The sequence below is a fragment of the Molossus molossus genome, unplaced genomic scaffold, assembly GCF_014108415.1.
Source record: "Molossus molossus isolate mMolMol1 unplaced genomic scaffold, mMolMol1.p scaffold_m16_p_3, whole genome shotgun sequence".
Lineage (NCBI taxonomy): Eukaryota > Metazoa > Chordata > Mammalia > Chiroptera > Molossidae > Molossus > Molossus molossus.
The window spans coordinates 66,908,238-66,925,022 of NW_023425366.1; the positions used below are offsets into that span (position 1 = coordinate 66,908,238).

General features: G+C 38.4%; 1 non-coding gene across 1 annotated transcript; it reads left to right on the forward strand.

Moving 5' to 3' along the window:
- The first annotated feature begins 5,803 nt into the window (after window positions 1-5,803).
- LOC118643017 lies at window positions 5,804-5,921 on the forward strand. Its single transcript, XR_004961912.1, has one exon. It is a non-coding gene; the product is annotated as a small nucleolar RNA SNORA31 (small nucleolar RNA).
- Window positions 5,922-16,785: the final 10,864 nt, after the last annotated feature.

Sequence of the window (16,785 nt, forward strand, 5' to 3'; positions counted from 1 at the left end):
TTGTAATGAAGCATTTGAAGATAAAGGGCAAATGAATAATAACTAAGCAGGCAATATATTTCAAATAAAATGTGTTCTTATCCATACCAAGATAGATGTAGATGCCAAATTCTTGGGCTCAAGCAGGCTTATTAATGTAAAATGTGAGTGTTGTTTATTCTTTGGAGCATTGAAAAAAATAAGATAAATTTGGGATAGTTGAAAACTCAATTTCTTCATCTATCATAATATTTTATATGCTATTAGTATCATCCCATCTGTGAAAAAAGATTCAAAATAAAGACACCCAGCACTTAGTATTATCAAGGCCACGTAATTGTTTCCTCTCCTGAAATCTATTGCCATCCTTCCTCCTTAACTTGGTGATTCTTCGTATAACTAAACATGCTTCTTCTTTACCCAGATTTGTACAAAGTTTCTGGCTCTCAGTTCAAGTACTACAGAATTTAGTATCTCTCCGAATCCTTTGATAGACCTGCACTATCATTTTAGTTTCTTTCATTCTAATTATGGCAGCATATTGCATTTATTTTTCTATTTCCAACAATCTAGCCTAGACTCATAAAATGTAACCAATATACATCTGCCAGAAATAATTGGACAAAAAGAATTTTCAAACCTGGTTTAGATAAAAACTACAGTATTATTCTCAATTCATTGGTGTTTGGGGGGCTATTTTTTTTTTCATTTCTGTTGTCATAATTCAGTCAAGAGCCTTTCAGTATATGTTTTCAACATAGTAATAAATTTGTTTTTGGTTTTTCTGTTCATACATTTTTTTCTCAGACAAACATAAAGTCTAACTCTTGTCTTTATTGTTTCAAGACTACACCTGCCCTGAATCACCATGTAACACTGTTCTTTTAATTTTTGCCCTCAAAAGGGAGGGGTGGTCTATTGCCCTGGCCAGTTTTGCTCAGCGGTTAGAGCATTGGCCTGCAGATCAGAAAGTCCCAGGTTCAGTTCCCACTAAGGGCACATACCTTGGTTGCTGTTTGTCCCCAACCCTGGTTGGGGTCGTGTAGGTGGCAACCACTTGATGTGTCTCTCGCACATCAATGTTTTTTTCTCTCTCTCTGCCTCTCTTCCTCCTGCTCTATCTGAAGATAAATGCAAAAAAAAAAATCCTCAGGCAAGGATTAAAAAAAAAGTCTACAGTCCTATACATCTGCTTCTTATTTCTAACCTATCAAAACATGTGGATCAACCTCTGTTTTGGAAATCAAGTGTTCATAATTATTAAGATGGGGATCAAATGTAAAGATAAAATTTACAGTTTTTTCTAAATATATTTGACATTTCTAAAGTATTGTCAAATATCAAGAAATAATCAGTTATTCATTCTTTTATTAAATGTTTTTTTGCTCTCTGATTGTGCCAGCCATTGCTGTCTAAGAGCTGAAGACACAGCACTAAACCAAGCACTAGATGCTGCGCTCACGGAGGTTATGCTCCAGAGAAGGAAGCAGGAAGTAAACACAGGAACAACCACAACAAAATATCATGTTGTGGGAAACAAACTGAGTAGAGAGGTGGAGTGGCTGATGGAGAACACCTCAGGAAGTCTCCGAGGACATAACATGTGAGATCAGACTAAGGGGATGAGAAAAAGACAGCCACACTATGTAGGTGAGTGGGGACAACCTTCTAGGTGGAGAGGACATTTGCACAAAAGTCTAGAGGCTGGGAAGGTTCACCAAAGTCTGGGGACAGAAAAGGGGCCAGTGTGGCTAGATCATTATCTTCCTTCATCTCCATGATCACTGTGAAGTCTAATTTAGAGATATTTTTTTTTGTATCTAATGCACCATTTTAATTTCCTGGAAAGTAACTTACTCCTTAACTTGAATAATGGCATACACGGTGCGGCAGTTCTAAATTCTCCAACTGAGTCTGTCTTCAGCATTAGAGAAACCTTTTGAAAGTCAATGTTTTGAAAGCATCAGCTACCACTCCAGTGGTTGGAAAGAGTTAATACACCTTCCAAAATGCCCAGTTTACTGCCAAGAAATCCCATATACCCTGAGACAATCTGGCTGGGTATTTGTCACCATCTGGTATTTAAAATAAAATCCATTGTGAAGAGCTGGCCAGAATTTTTAAAAATAATACAGCCAATCTAGGTTTTAAATGCATACATCCATTGAACCAGGCCTTTGAGTGCCCTAGTTTTAATAACATTTTATTCTTTCTAACAAATGTCATGTAATAAAGACTAAAGGAGCAGGGCTTGATTGTCTTATCTAAGCTCAGTGGGATCCTGGTGTCTGCTCCATCTGCTTCCTATAAGTACTGAGCCAGTCAGGAGTCAGTCAGTTTGAAGAGGACAAAATGCTGACAACTGCCCAGCTCTGCCCCAGTTCTGTAGCAAATGGGGGAAGAGGCCCCCTGGGCAAGGAATGGGGTCATCATTGACTGGATGAACTGGGAGACTTGAGTGCCAGTTCTAGGCTGGCACTCACAGCCATTAAGACCTCAGTCCCCGGGTAACTTACTGACTTCTCCAAGATTAACTTGTAGTAACTATAGAAGGATAATAACTATTTATTTGATTTGTTGTGAGAATTCAGTACAAGAATGTATTTTACGCATATGGCTCATACTAGGTGGTCAACAACAGCAGGTATCATTTTTATTAGTCTTTTTAAAAATTTATTTATTTTTATTTTTAATTTTTAAATTTTTTTTATTAATTTATTTTTGTTACAAATGTTTCTCCTTTTTTCCCCATTGAAACCCTCCTCCCCATCCCCACCCCCATTTTTATTAGTCTTAATAAGAAATTTCATTCTTCAGTTGAGTAGAGGAACACCTGCTAAACAACTCCCCATCTGCAGAGAGATACAGCAGATGTTGAGTCTACCAGCCTACCACAACCACCTTGTACCAGTTCAATTGCGACATCTGCCATGTCCGCCCTTACCTAAGTCTAGAGACCTTAGAAAGACCACTGACCTAGTGGCCCCCGCTGATGAGGAACTTGAAATTTAGATACTTTAAATAACTACCTTACGAGGTATTTCTAATATGACTTTCTAACTGCCCTGTGCCTTCTCTCCCAGGGTCTCCTGGATTTCCACATGGGAGAAAATAGCAGCTGGTAGCAACTTCTCTTCACTTACCATTTCTTTTCTTTCTTTAAAAATAAAAAACAAAAAACTTTCTTTATTGATTTTAAAGAGAGAGAAAGGGAGAGGGGGAAAGAGATAGAAACATCCATGAGAGAGAACATTGATTGGCTGCCTCCTGCCTGCCCCCCACTGGGGATTGACCCACAACCTGGGCATGTGCCCTGACCAAGAATTCAACTGGTGACCTCTTGGTGCATGGGTCAATGCTCAGCCACTGAGCCACCCCAGCTGGGCTTCACTCACCATTTCTAATATAGCTCTGTTAAAACCCTATCTCCTGGATATCTGGTGATCTCAAAGTTTAAGAGAAATTTTAGAAAATAGCTCTTCTAACATAATAAATGTCTAGAATGTTCTACCCTAGGTAGAGGAGAAAACACTTGAAACTCAGAAATGATTTTAGATACTCATCACTTGGCACAATTTGCTATTTGAAAGTCAGTAACAGCCAGTCAGCTTATAAACTCTGTTTCCTCAAATCAAACAAGGTTCTGTTAAATGCTACATTCCCTGTAAAGAAAGAATACAGGACTGGAAATGTACTTTAAAGCAACAACCTGGAAAAAAAAATTCCTAGTCATTTTTTTTATATATATATAAAGAAAGAAACATCGACGTGAGAAAGACAAATCAAGTGGTTGCCACCCACATGACATTGGGACCCCAACTAGGGCCAGGGACAAACTGCAACCGAGATACGTGGCCTTAGCAGGAACCGAACCTGGGACTCTCTGGTCTGCGGGCTGATGCTCTAACCCCTGAGCCAAACTGACCAAGGTGATTCCTACTCATTTTGAAGATCCCTCTACTTGGTGCTGGCAATGGGCTTCCGAAGGCCAAGATTCCAGCAATGGCCCCAGTGGGCTCTGCATCTGGATGCAGCTGCCTCTACCTGGAGATGAGAACATCAATAGGAAGCCTCCAGGTGCTGGCTGTCTTCCTACCACTTGTGATCTCTTTCTGGCCTGTCCCAAGGCTTTAGCCCCATTTTAGTGATGGGTTCTCTGGAAAGCCCTCCTGCAGAGAACCTTTTAAGGGAGTGACCCTGTGCCACCGGAAGCACTTGAGTGTATGGCGGAGACACACAGCTCACTCCCGCAGCCGCCAGAGTTTCTGCCCTGCCCCCTCTGACCTCACCCCCTGCCACTCTGCTCCTTGTGCAGCTTTTCCTGCCCTTCTTTCAATTCTGCTCACTCAACCTGTTCTTCCCTGCCTCGAGTCTGCGAACATGCTGGTTTTTCTAACTGGAATGCTTTGCCCCAGAACCAGCCACATACTTTGCAGGGTCCAGAGCAAAGGGAAAATGCAGGTATTCTTATTCAAACCTTATTAATAAATTAAAGATGGAGGCAGAAGAGCTTGACACCAGGCTCAGGACCCTTCTAAGCGCAGGACACTGAGCAAATGCACAGGTCTTACACCCACAAAAGCTGGCCCTGCTTTTCTGAAGCTCTTCCCATGGCCAGCTCACGCTGTAGAGGTTGTCACGTTTGGTTATTCTTTTTCAGTTTTTAGACAATTTTCTATATAGCGTTTATCACAATTTTAGATACTAATTAATTAATTAGCTTACTTTTCTGGTGTGTATTTCCCTGTTCAACTTCTTTTTAGACCATAAGCCCATAAGGGCAGAGGCTATGTCTAGTTTGACCACGGTTGCATCTCCAGTACCTCGAAATGTGTCTGGTATATACAGACACTTAGAAACACATGTTGCATGAACGGGTTAATTTATGTTCCTCTACTTTCAGCTTGAAGGCACTTTTAGTATTGAAATTTCAGCGCATAAGAAAAGTAATCAGTGTTTGAGTTCAGTCAGTGGAGTGGTATTCTCTCCTCATCTGAGAAACTGATTCATGTTTCCCAGATAAGTATTGCTTTCTAGAATTATTTCATTGCTTTTATGATATCTGATCCACCAAAACGTTCATATTTTTCTTGTATAAAGAAAACATCTATGAGATATATTTAGAAAATAAAAGGATGGGTATCATGTGTCTGTTGACTGTAGAAGTGAAAGAGGAGTTATTCTGATGCCAGCGGGTGTATAGTATACTGCCATACAATTCTGGCACTAACCACTCAGAGTTAGCACACACCCCACAGGCGAAAGGGTTCTAGCCCCAACAAGACTGCCCCCAGATATCAGCCACAAGTGGAGTCCCCAAGCAAGCCACATTTCTGACTAGCTGGTTACATACTTGAATTCATTAGGGAGAGAACAGGACAGGCCTCTCAGGCAGTTTAAAAAATGGCTCAAAGGAGCAAAGAAAAGCCCTGGCCAGTTTGGCTCAGCGGTTGGAGCATTGGCCTGCGGTCCAGAGAGACCCTGGTTCAGTTCCCGCTAAGGGCACGTACCTCGGTTGCAGTTTGTCCCTGGCCCTGGTTGGTCGTGCGGGTGGCAACCACTCGATGTGTCCCTTTCACGTCGATGTTTCTCTCTCTCTCTTCCTCTCTCTCCCTCCCACTCTATCTGAACAAAAAATAGGAGAAAAAAAAAAGAGCAAAGAAAAGAGACTGGCATAGGTTTTACTATGGTTTGGGGTAGGGACAGGGTGAGGACTCCTATGCTTGGGAAAGGACTTGTGAGGTTTGAAATACCAAACACCAGGCTTTCTTATCAGCTCGTCCAGATATGGGTACAATGGGAAGAGTGAGGGGTGAGGCTTAAAAACTGTTAGCATGAACAATCTGTTGTTCTTTTGGTTTGCACTGGGATGCAAAAGAAAGAAATCCCTGCGCTTTCCGTCTGCCTGTGTGGCAGCCCGGATTGAATAGGGGACTACCTCTGAGGGGAAAAAAAAAAAACTGTTAGCAAACATAAAAATATAAAGTCAGATTTCTCATTACACAATCTAAAGGAGACAGAATATACCTTGATCACCATGTATGCATCATATAGCTTAAAAAATTATCATGTGACTTTTTTTGTTTCTTCTGAAACGTCCTACTTTCTCATGCCCATCAGATTATTTTGAGGTTAAGCCCTAAATATCAAACTATTTTGTGTATGAATTTTTTACTATATATCTCTAAAATAGACATTCCTTTTAAAATATGACCACAATGCCATCATAAGACTAAACCATTTTAACAATAATTCCTTAATGTTATCAAACATTCATTCTGTGTTCATATTTCCAATCAGCCTATAAATATTTATTTTTGTTTCTTTTATTGGAATTTGAATCCAAACAACAATTTGTTAATATGACTTCTAAGTCTAATAATTTATAGGTTCCCAATAGATCTAATTATATTTTTCTTGCGATTTTATTGCCAAAGAAACTAAGTAGTTTGTCTTGTGGAGATTCCCACAGTCTGACACACTTCCTCCGTGGTTTCTTCACTTCCATTAGGAGGCAGGTGATATCTGATTGCCCTTTTTCGTGTGATGTTAGGAACCACTGATAGTTGGTTCATAGATCTATAATCCATTAAGGGTTGTACAATGATGATGTCCTAATTCTATCATTCCCTCTTAATTAACTAAAATACTTTTATAAGAAACAAGTTCTCATTATCACTTGCTGAGTCTCTTAGAAGAAAATTATAATAAATACTTGATTCTTTCCCTGTATTTATCATTGTTGATAATGAGTTGGTACCCATGTCCCTGAGAGTCGATCTTTGATTTTATTGGAGGCTTTTAAATAATATTGTTTTAACTTATGAAATTAAATATATTTGATTTTATTATGATGATTATCAAATTTTCCGACCTTAAGCCAGTGAGAATCAGTTCAGCTCAGCTCTTGAGTTCATTTGGCATGACCCCAGTAGTCTTTCAGAGTATTCTTGTTGTTTGTTGTGACGAGGCTAGTCATGAACATTTCCTTGAACCAGACTTTTCTCCATGATGCCCTTGTTCCTTTCATGGGACATGGTACTTAAGAGATCACAATCTGAGAGCTAAAAGTATTCATTACTATTTGGTTGGTTGTAGAACTGTTTTATGATAGGAGATCTTTGTATTTTCATTCCCATTTTAGATTGAGTTTGTAAATTCTAACTTTCATCTTTATTAATTTCATAGTTTTACAGTGTTTCAATGTCCTGCCAGGGGTTACTAGAAGTTATAATAATTATCTCCGACTTATCAAAATCTAACATGAAAAGTATTTTATTTCCTTCCAGATAATGTAAGGACTGAAACAATTTCATTCCATTCACCCTTCTCTCATTTTGTATCCTACTGTTGACTTACATAATTTTAAAGTAGGCATACTTTATTTATATTTTTATTATTTCATACTGCCAATATTCATTTATTGCTCATCATTTAGTGCTTACCCCTTTTTAGTGTTCATCATTTCTTCCTGCATCTGTAAACTTTTATCTGGAACCTTGGTCTACCTGAATAGTATTAATTTCTTTAGTGAAGATTTTCTGGTGATGAATTCTGTCAGTTTTTATTTATCTGGGAAAAAGACTTTATTTTGCTTTCAGTAATTTGCAAAATACTATCCACTGTTTTCAAGAGTCCATTGTTTTTCTAATTTTTGTCTTTTTACTCTGGCTATTTAAAATATTTTTATCTTCATCATTTCTTTTCCAGCAGTTTTACCATGAGTTCTCCAGGTGTGATTTTCTTTGTACTTAACTCGTTTGAGGCGTAATACTTCTCAAAACTATGGCTTGATGTCTTTCATCAGTTTTGGAAAAATCTTCAGCCATAATCTCTTCAAATATTCCCTCTGCTCCCCTCTTTTTCTCCTTCTTCTGGAACTTCAGTGGAACATACATTACCTTTTTCTATATCCTCTTTGTGTCTTTTACTCTCTTATGTCCACCCTTTTATTCCTTTGTACTTTATTCTAGATAGTTTCTTCTGACCTATCACTCTGCTCATTAATTCTCCCTTTAGTGATATCTGATCTACAAAGTCCAAATTTGGAGCCATCAGTTTTCTTTTTTTAACTTTATTTTTATTGCTGACACTATTACAGACACCCCCATTTTCCTCACTTCCACCCAGCCCCAGTCCCTTTCCCTCTGGCCAGCACCACACTGTTGTCTGTGTCTATAGGTTATGCATATGTTCTTTGGCTGATCCCTTCACCTTCTTTTATCCAGTACCCCTTCCCCGCTCCTCTCTGACAGCTGTCAGTCTGTTCCACTTATCCATGTCTCTGTTTCTATTTTTTTTTTTTTGGTCAGTTTATTTTGTTCATTATATTCCACATATAAGTGAGATCATTATATTTCTCATTTCATTTCATATTTAGGTCTTGGCAAAAGTTCTTGATGTTGTATTTTATTTCCTTAATAAAATTATATAGTTTTGAATTATATTATCTAGATCCCCTGCGGATCTGTTTTAATTTTTAATTATGTCCAGTTTCCTTACATACCTTTAATTTTTTTTGCATGCCAGATATTATACATTTAAAATAATAAATGTAACTTGAGCCCTATGATATCATTATCTTTCTCGAAAGAGAAGTTACCTTTACTTCTGGTAGGGACCATGCACACTGCAATTCTGGATTTGCTTAATACAGAATTGAAATTATTTGAGCTAGACTTCAACTCTTGAGAGCACCAGCCTAATTTCTACACACCCTTACTTGGGTAGTGGATGGATCTATGGGGTGCCAATTCGATGCCTAGAGGTTCACTCAGAACTTGTTTCCTCCCATTCTCCCCCTTAGCCACATGAGTCTGTTGAACTATCTGTTCAACTTTTTAGGTTCTCAACCAATGTTTCTGGATTTTGCAGGCATCACTGTGGGAAGACCAGCCCCAAATTCTGAGCTAACCTCTCTGGGTTTGCCTACCCTGAATCTTAGTCCCCTAATTCTTTGCAGTCTTGGTAGCTCTCTGATGCCTTCAAAAAATAATGCTTTCATTATTGCTTAATGAAAATGTCACCCATTCTGCCTTTATTAGAAGCCAAAGGCTGATGTCTATGCTCTTAGATTACTAGCATAATTCGGATTAAAGTTAATCAAAGCTATTCTCTCTGCGAACTAAAAATATTCAGCATTTTAAATCTGAAAAATTTAGTAGTACATAAAATAATTTTAGGTGACAAACTTTTAAATTTTATTATGTATGTACTGATTTGTATAATTGCCTTTTCTGTGGAAAGTTAAAAAATGAGTTGGCTTGAAAAACATTAATGAGAGAAATGGCAATTCTTTAATATAGCAAAAATCATTGATATCGTTCACAAATAACTGCAGTTTTAAAAAAAAAAACAACAACCTGAATTTAAAGAATTATTGTGAGCAATTAGAGAACTGGGAGAGATTCCTTCTTGGCTTTATTCAAAATATAAATTAATTATTCATCTTGGGCCCTAACTTTAAGCCATCTGGCATACAGAAACTAACTTGAATAAGCATAAGCATCACTGCCAGTCATAGATTCACTTCTCCAAGACATACAGCAAATACCTTTTACAGAAAATGAATACTTTAGGAATAGCTATTTATTTAAATAAGTTAGTTGACAGAGATATGCCTTAAAAGGATAAGAGTGATGGATTCATCCCTGAAAAGGTGACTATCACTGGTTCATCCCAAGATGTCCACTAAATGATCCAAACTGCTCTAAAATATCCTCTCCCTGGGGGAAGACATGAGAAAAGATGGGCAAAGACATAAAAACAAGCCCTGCAGGGGCTTTAGAAATGGTTTCTATTCATTTCATTTGTAGGGATCCCAAGTTCCCTTCTTCCAATTGCACTTCGAAAGATCTCTCCCCAACTTTCAGATTTCTCAGCATCAAATTTTGCTTGATTAATGTGGTATATATGTTGTTTTTGTCTTCCAGTGTCTCTCTGGAAAAGACATCTCTCCCTCACCCTTCCTGTGCTCCTATTCGAGCTAGCAAACCATTGTGCCCCAGTGCCCCTAGTAGGTTGGGCACAGACTGGGTGTGTCAGTTTACTACTGCTGCTGTAACAAACTGCCCAAAATTTAGAAACGCAAACAATGCAAATTCACTCTCTTACAGTGCTGGAGGTGAGAAATACTAAAATCAAGGTGTCACAAGCCTGCATTCTTCCAGAGTCTGCATGGGAGAATCCACTTCCTTGCTTTTTTTAGCTTCTAGAAGACCCCTGAACTTGTTGGTTTATGGTCACATTCTCTAGCTTCAAAGCCAAAAACTTAGCCTCTTCCAATCTTGCTCTCTCTCTGACCTTGACTTTTATCATCCTAATCACAATCACCTTCTCTCTGACTCTGAACCTCTGGCCTTCCTCTTATAAGGAAACTTGTGACTACATTGGGCCTGACAAAATAATTCAGGATAATCTCTATTTCAAAATCCTTAATTTATCACATCTGCAAAGTCCCTTTTACTTTGTATGGTAATGTCACACGTGGCATGGATTCAGTTTACCACACTGGTTCAGTCTGAGTACTAATTTCACTGGCCACAGATATTTTTTAAGAATGAGAATATAACCCAATCAGAGACAGCTAGGGAATTTTCTAAATTTAATATGTGATGTTGAGAAATTTAATCTCTTTATACCAAGAGATTAAATTTAGTTGTTTTGTTTAAGATACTGTGAATGGTCATCTAGCCTGACACATGGAAAAAAACTGAAACAGACTCATTTCACTATGATGGTTTAATTCATTCTCTTTTTGATTAAGCTAATTTTATTTTTTTACTTGCTTACTAATGAAATTGTTTATTTGTCAACTGATCTTTAATCTCTAAATCAGATGCCAGGTCATCATATTATCTTAGTTTAACTAATTCACAAGGAAAAGCTTATTTTATACTCACTTTTTTTTGTGATCAGAATTTCTACTTTTCTTCACATGAGGAAAAAAAGAAGAAAATGCTACATGTGGCATCTTTCCAGTGAGAATATAACAGCACCTTCCTCTTTATGCCAAAACTCTCTTCAGCGGCAGACTTCTTTTCCAACTACCTTTGCATTTTTAGTCTTAATTTCTTTTTCCAGAATGACTCATATGTTTAATTTTCCAGTAACACTCATTTCAGCAAACTGAGTTGAGATACTAGCTACAGGGAGCTTAAGTGATTATTTAAAAATATTGTATTCTTTGTAGAAAACAGAACTCTAAACAAAATTTAAACATGGATTTTTTAAAGAAATCAAAATTGCTTTCATAATATGATACAACATTTTAGGAATTTTCTTCACAGAATAGCTTACTCTGTGGAGAAATAAATCAAAGTTTGGGTCAGTTATCAACTACATAGGTCTGTGAGCCCTCTCCCCACCCAACACTCAGCGACACAGACAGACACACAGAACTTTAGATTGTCAGGTTCACTACATTTCCAGCTCATAATTACTTTCCGCCTGTGATTTCTCAGAGTGATTATGTACTAAGCCCCATACTTTTAAGCAACTTGGGATTGCCAGAGGTCCAGTCTGGCTTTCTGGGACAACCCTGGGAACCACTAGCCCAAACAACCAGTCACTGGCACCAGTAATTTTGGCTCTATTGCCAGCACATTTGCTGTTAGTTGGCAACATTTTTATCTGACTTCTGCTAAAATTAGCCTCACTTGGAATACAGTCTTTCTGTTTCATCAGTATAATTACTGGCCCTAGAGTGCCTTCCCCAAGCTGTTGTTTATAATGATTCATGTAGCAGAAAATATACAACGTGCTTCTTGAGAGCAAAGCAATGACAATTCAATCTTGTGGCAGAGAACATGCAAAAAGAATCAGTATAAAAACCCAATTGTATAGATTTCTTCCTCTTTTAAAGGAATCATTTTTGGATGAAGAAAAGACACACACACACACAAACCAACACAAGGCTGCACTTTAAAACATCTCTTACTTTTAAAATCACTGAACAACATCTATTTGGTAGTTCATCTCAGTCAGGTTAATTATCAACTGGGTAAACCACATGAAAGATCACAATGAGGGATGACTTCTGATGTTATTTCAGGAGTAATGAGAAGGCCCTGATTCTTCTCCAAATGCTTTCTCTGTCCTGGTAAATGACTGAAATGTCACCACTAGTGATTCATTCCTTTAGCTTAACACTTGGATGTGGTTAAAATGCTAATACTCTCAGAGAAGGTTAGCACTTAAACTTCATCATCCTCTGGGTGAAGGATGGACAGTCTCTCCCAAGCATCAAGTTTAACTTGCAGCAGTGGTTCTCAATCCTGACTGCACATTAAGATCACCTAGGAAACATTTACAAAATACAACTGAAAGGGCTTTGTACATGCCTTCTAGGACTCTCTGACAGGTGGGTCCTCCACTTGTTGGGGAGGGAAGATGTCACCCAAGCCTTGCCCATTTGAACCACTGCTTCCCTCTAAAATAGTGATTGGTTTGGGCTGAACCAAACTGAACCAGTAAGAACCAATAACCTTCATATCCAGACCTTTCACTGGAACTGCTGGGATAGAAACTTTCTTTCCACTAAGATTGCTGAACTAAGAAGATGAAATTCTAGATCTGCAAGTGGCCATCTGACCACTGATGGGAGGAGTTGCCTGAGAAAGAAGCTAGAGCAGAGGAAGCAGAACCAGCATTGAGAGAACCCTAATGGCATCCTATGACCACTGGTTCTTGCTTAGCACATTGCCCAGTTTTTATAGTGCTGGGAGCTAAAAAGTTATTTTGCTTGAGTCATTTTGAGCTGAATTATCTATAAATTACAACAACAACAAAAATCTGAATCATAGACAAGTAGTGAGACTGAAATGTTAGTCAAACCCTTGGGTTTCAAGTCAGATATTACTACCCCTACCCTTGGGGTAGACTTGGTTGACTCAATAGGGGTAAAAGTTACTATAAGCTATATAGAAGATTGAGATTCTCATAGTATCTCAAAGTTAATGTCTTAGACTCCTGTTTTTAGTTGTAAATAAATATCACTAAGAAGAGTTATGCCTCTGACTATGCTTCTAATTTTAAGAAAATCTACAGTCCTTCTTTACTAATTGAATTAAGTTGAGCTAGATTAATACCATCAGTTAATTATCATTAACATTCAACCTCCTAGTGTAAATCAACCTCCCATGAAAAACTTAGTTTACAACTATAAGTGAAAAGACACAGTTTTCTACAGCATTCTAATAAATTTGGTATATACACACACACACACACACAATAGTCTCAATTGGAACTTACAAGACAATTCCTGAAACTACTCAAATCGGCATCTTAATAGTTTAAGAAAGCTGAAAGTCCTTCATAGCAGAGACAAATATTCAATTTTATGATGACAAGATATAAAATAAGTTTATATTTAATTTAATTTTATAACTGTTCTGAAAATATTTGTCACAATGTTGTGGCTGATTTAAGTCTTATCTTCTCAAATCTGATGTCAACAGACCGCCTTTCTTTCCTGGTTCTTTATAAACAATTTCTAGTTGAAAGTGAAAATCTACCAAATTCTGTTATACTTTTTAACCAAAATGGATTTATATAAAATGAGCTTATAATTTTTCTAATTTTACAGGTCTGTTTTCAAGGTGCTTCAATCTTGTGTTTTCTCTGTGAAGCAAGAATGTTAAGATGAAGTTTTAGAGATAAGACTCCACAAGGGTGGAGAAATGAGCTTAGGACCAAACCACATGAGTCAAAAAGTACCAGGCACAAGGCTAAACCATGACCTGTGGGTGTCCCAGGTCAAATAATCATCTGCCTCCCTTCTAATTAATACTCCTTAAATTTGTTCAACATTTAGTGATGTGTGAACTGCTAGCAAGCAGGTTTGTTTTTTGGTAGTTGGTTCCAAGTTGTGATTGTTGCTTTAATTTCCACTCCGGAGCCGAAGTGGGACCGATTGATGCTTCAGTCATTGTGTAAGAAGTTGCATATGGAAACTCGAGATAACTGGTGCCATAATTGTCAATCATTCTAACTATATCTTAACATACCTTAAAAACAAGTGCCCTGACTGACCTGCTTTCTCTTCTGGCCTTTGGCCTGCCATCCTGGTTTGGAGCAGGCCATTGCTTAGATTGAATCCTGGTACTGTGGTGGCTTTGTCCTTGGTGATAATGTACCTCCAAAGGCTCTTGCCTCTAGGATTTCACTTCCTGAAGTAGATGCACTCTGCCACTAACCCAAAGGGAGCTCAGGAAGTTCTGTCTCCAGTTCATCTTCATTTCCTCTCATCCTGACATGTGCCTTTTATCCCATCCCATAGGCTCCATGAGATCGAAGCGGGTAGTCAGCCCATCTCTCACCCTGAATATTTCCTAGGTAGGAGTCAGACACCAGCCCACTATCCCCTCCTAAATTAAGGGGACACATATCAAAAGATCTCATCGAAGCCCTGAAGCCCCTTTCTTCTGACTTGGTCTACAGAGGAAGTACCTCCCCACCACCACCACCACCACCACACACACACACATACATACATACAAACCTTTCCCCTTGGGGATAGGTCTCCAAGGAAATCTTCCTCACAATTATTCTTGATCCCCAACAACTGACCCTTTTTTATCCTCAAAGTGGCTGAAATGTTTTAGCATCATGTAATTAATTTTTGGATACTTGGACATTCCTATAGGATGCTCTGTCTTACAACTCATATTGTTAACTGAGCAGCATCAAAACCCCATAAAGTCATGCAGATAAAAATGTAAAAAAAATAAAAGATTTGTTACCAAGCACATTTAGAACAGCCACCCTTCATCATGTTTCACCCGCAGAACTATCAGGTCCTGACCACCTTGTGCTCTATTTTTCATCCATGAGGTTACATGCCCTTGGGGGAAAGTTTGACAAAGAGTGTTGCTTTGACTCATTCTGAAGACAGAACCACCTTGACTGACTGAAATAATTCCCTTCTTGATCCACCTATAAGTGTCACATTCCCTCCGCAGAGAGCGCTCCACGTTCTGCAGACGGAGAGGGCACACAGGTTCGGCTCAGCTGGAATTCCAAAACTGTTATAAATAAATATAAGCCACCTTTCCACTCTGGGGTTTGGTAACTTGAGTCTATGCCTTTCTATGTTTGGGTCTCCTAAGTAATAGGACAGATAAATCTACGTTAACATTAGATGAGGTATGGGATCTTCTAAACACTTATAGAGGCAGTGTGCTCTTTAATATTTTGGAATAAAAATTGTAAAAATAATACATAAGAATCAGTACTGACCAGGATAAAGTACAGTGTTTAAAAAGTCACTTGAATACCACTAACTAAACTATTCATGACTAATAACAAGTAAACATCATTTCAAATACTTTTCTATACATAATATACAAGTATAAGGGTAGCTAGTTTAAATAGCTAAATAGCTAAATGGAGAGACATACTCATTCTTTCTTTCATAAGCAAGAATAAAATCGAATGTAGCATCAAATATCTCTAAGCACCAAGTACTTTACCCATCCACCATTTTATTTATTTGTGAAAATATTGGGGCTGTCTTTTGTCTCTAAGAACAACCAAACAAAATGAAACAGAAATCCTCTTCAGAGATCACAGAGGAGAAGTCAGGTGAGACGTCTAAGGTGGGTTCCTGAAATTTCTCCAAGAGCACTGGCAGATATTGGAGCAGGCAGACTGAGAAACTGCGTGCCAAGAGCTCTGAGAGACTAGAGGAGGTTTGATAGAATATGAGTCTGAACAAGAAGGAAGTACAAAAACACTTGATTTTTACACTTTGCCTACTTTTGAGCTATGGTCTTGTTTTATAGGTCATTTTATTTATATTAAAGATGAATTTTGTCTGTGAATATCCATGGCCCTATTTTGAACAGGAAACATTTTCCAGATGCTCTATTAGGTTTTGGAGATACAGAGATGAATCCAAGACCAGCTGCACACTCAAGATAGTCCCAGCACAACACTGAAAAACGACAGTAAGCTAGGGTAAGTGAAAGTCACTTACAGAGGGCCGTTAGAACAAGAAGAAAAGAAAGGGGCACTTCAGGCAGAAGGAGTGGAGTGTGCAGGTCTGGGAAGTGACAATGCATGAATCATTCTGGGATGGGAACTAATTTTTCAGACAGAAAAAGCTGCCTTTCAGCATCCTTGCCTGGGTTTGCCGACTCTGATGTTCACACCTATAGGCTGACATCCATTTCCTAAGTTGAGTAACAAGAAAGAGGAAATGTCTGTGAGGGCTTTACCCAGTACCTGTCAAGTAACTGGGATATCCTGAAACCACTCTGGTATTTGGGTTAAATGTGCTTCACAGAAAAAGTCATCTCACTTACTTGTCTAATTCATCAAAGAAACTGGATGCCTGCTACATGCAGGAGACTCTAGTCAACTAAAGCAACACTCTCTGGTCCCTGTCCCACGCTCAGACCCATGGTGCTCAGTAATTTCTTCAACTGTGCTACTTAGAGCATCCAGAGGAATACTGTTTTAAATAAACTTATTTTAAAACCTTAAAGGGCTTTGAAGTTATCCTTCAGTAATCCGCTAAACACTTATCTAATCATTTGGGGAAATGATTTTTTAAAAGCCATGGGTATTGTTCAGCCAGTGTGGCTCAGTGGCTGAGCATCAACTCATGCACCAAGAGGTCACTGGTTCAACTTCCGGTCAGGGCACATGCCCAGGTTGTGGGCCCAATTCCCAGTAGGGGGCATGCAGGCGGCAGCCAATTGATGTTCTCTCTCATCAATATTTCTCTCTCTCTCCCTCTCACTTTCTCTCTAAAAAAGAAAAAAAAAATCAATAAAGGGAAAAAAAGTTTATAAAGCCATGGGT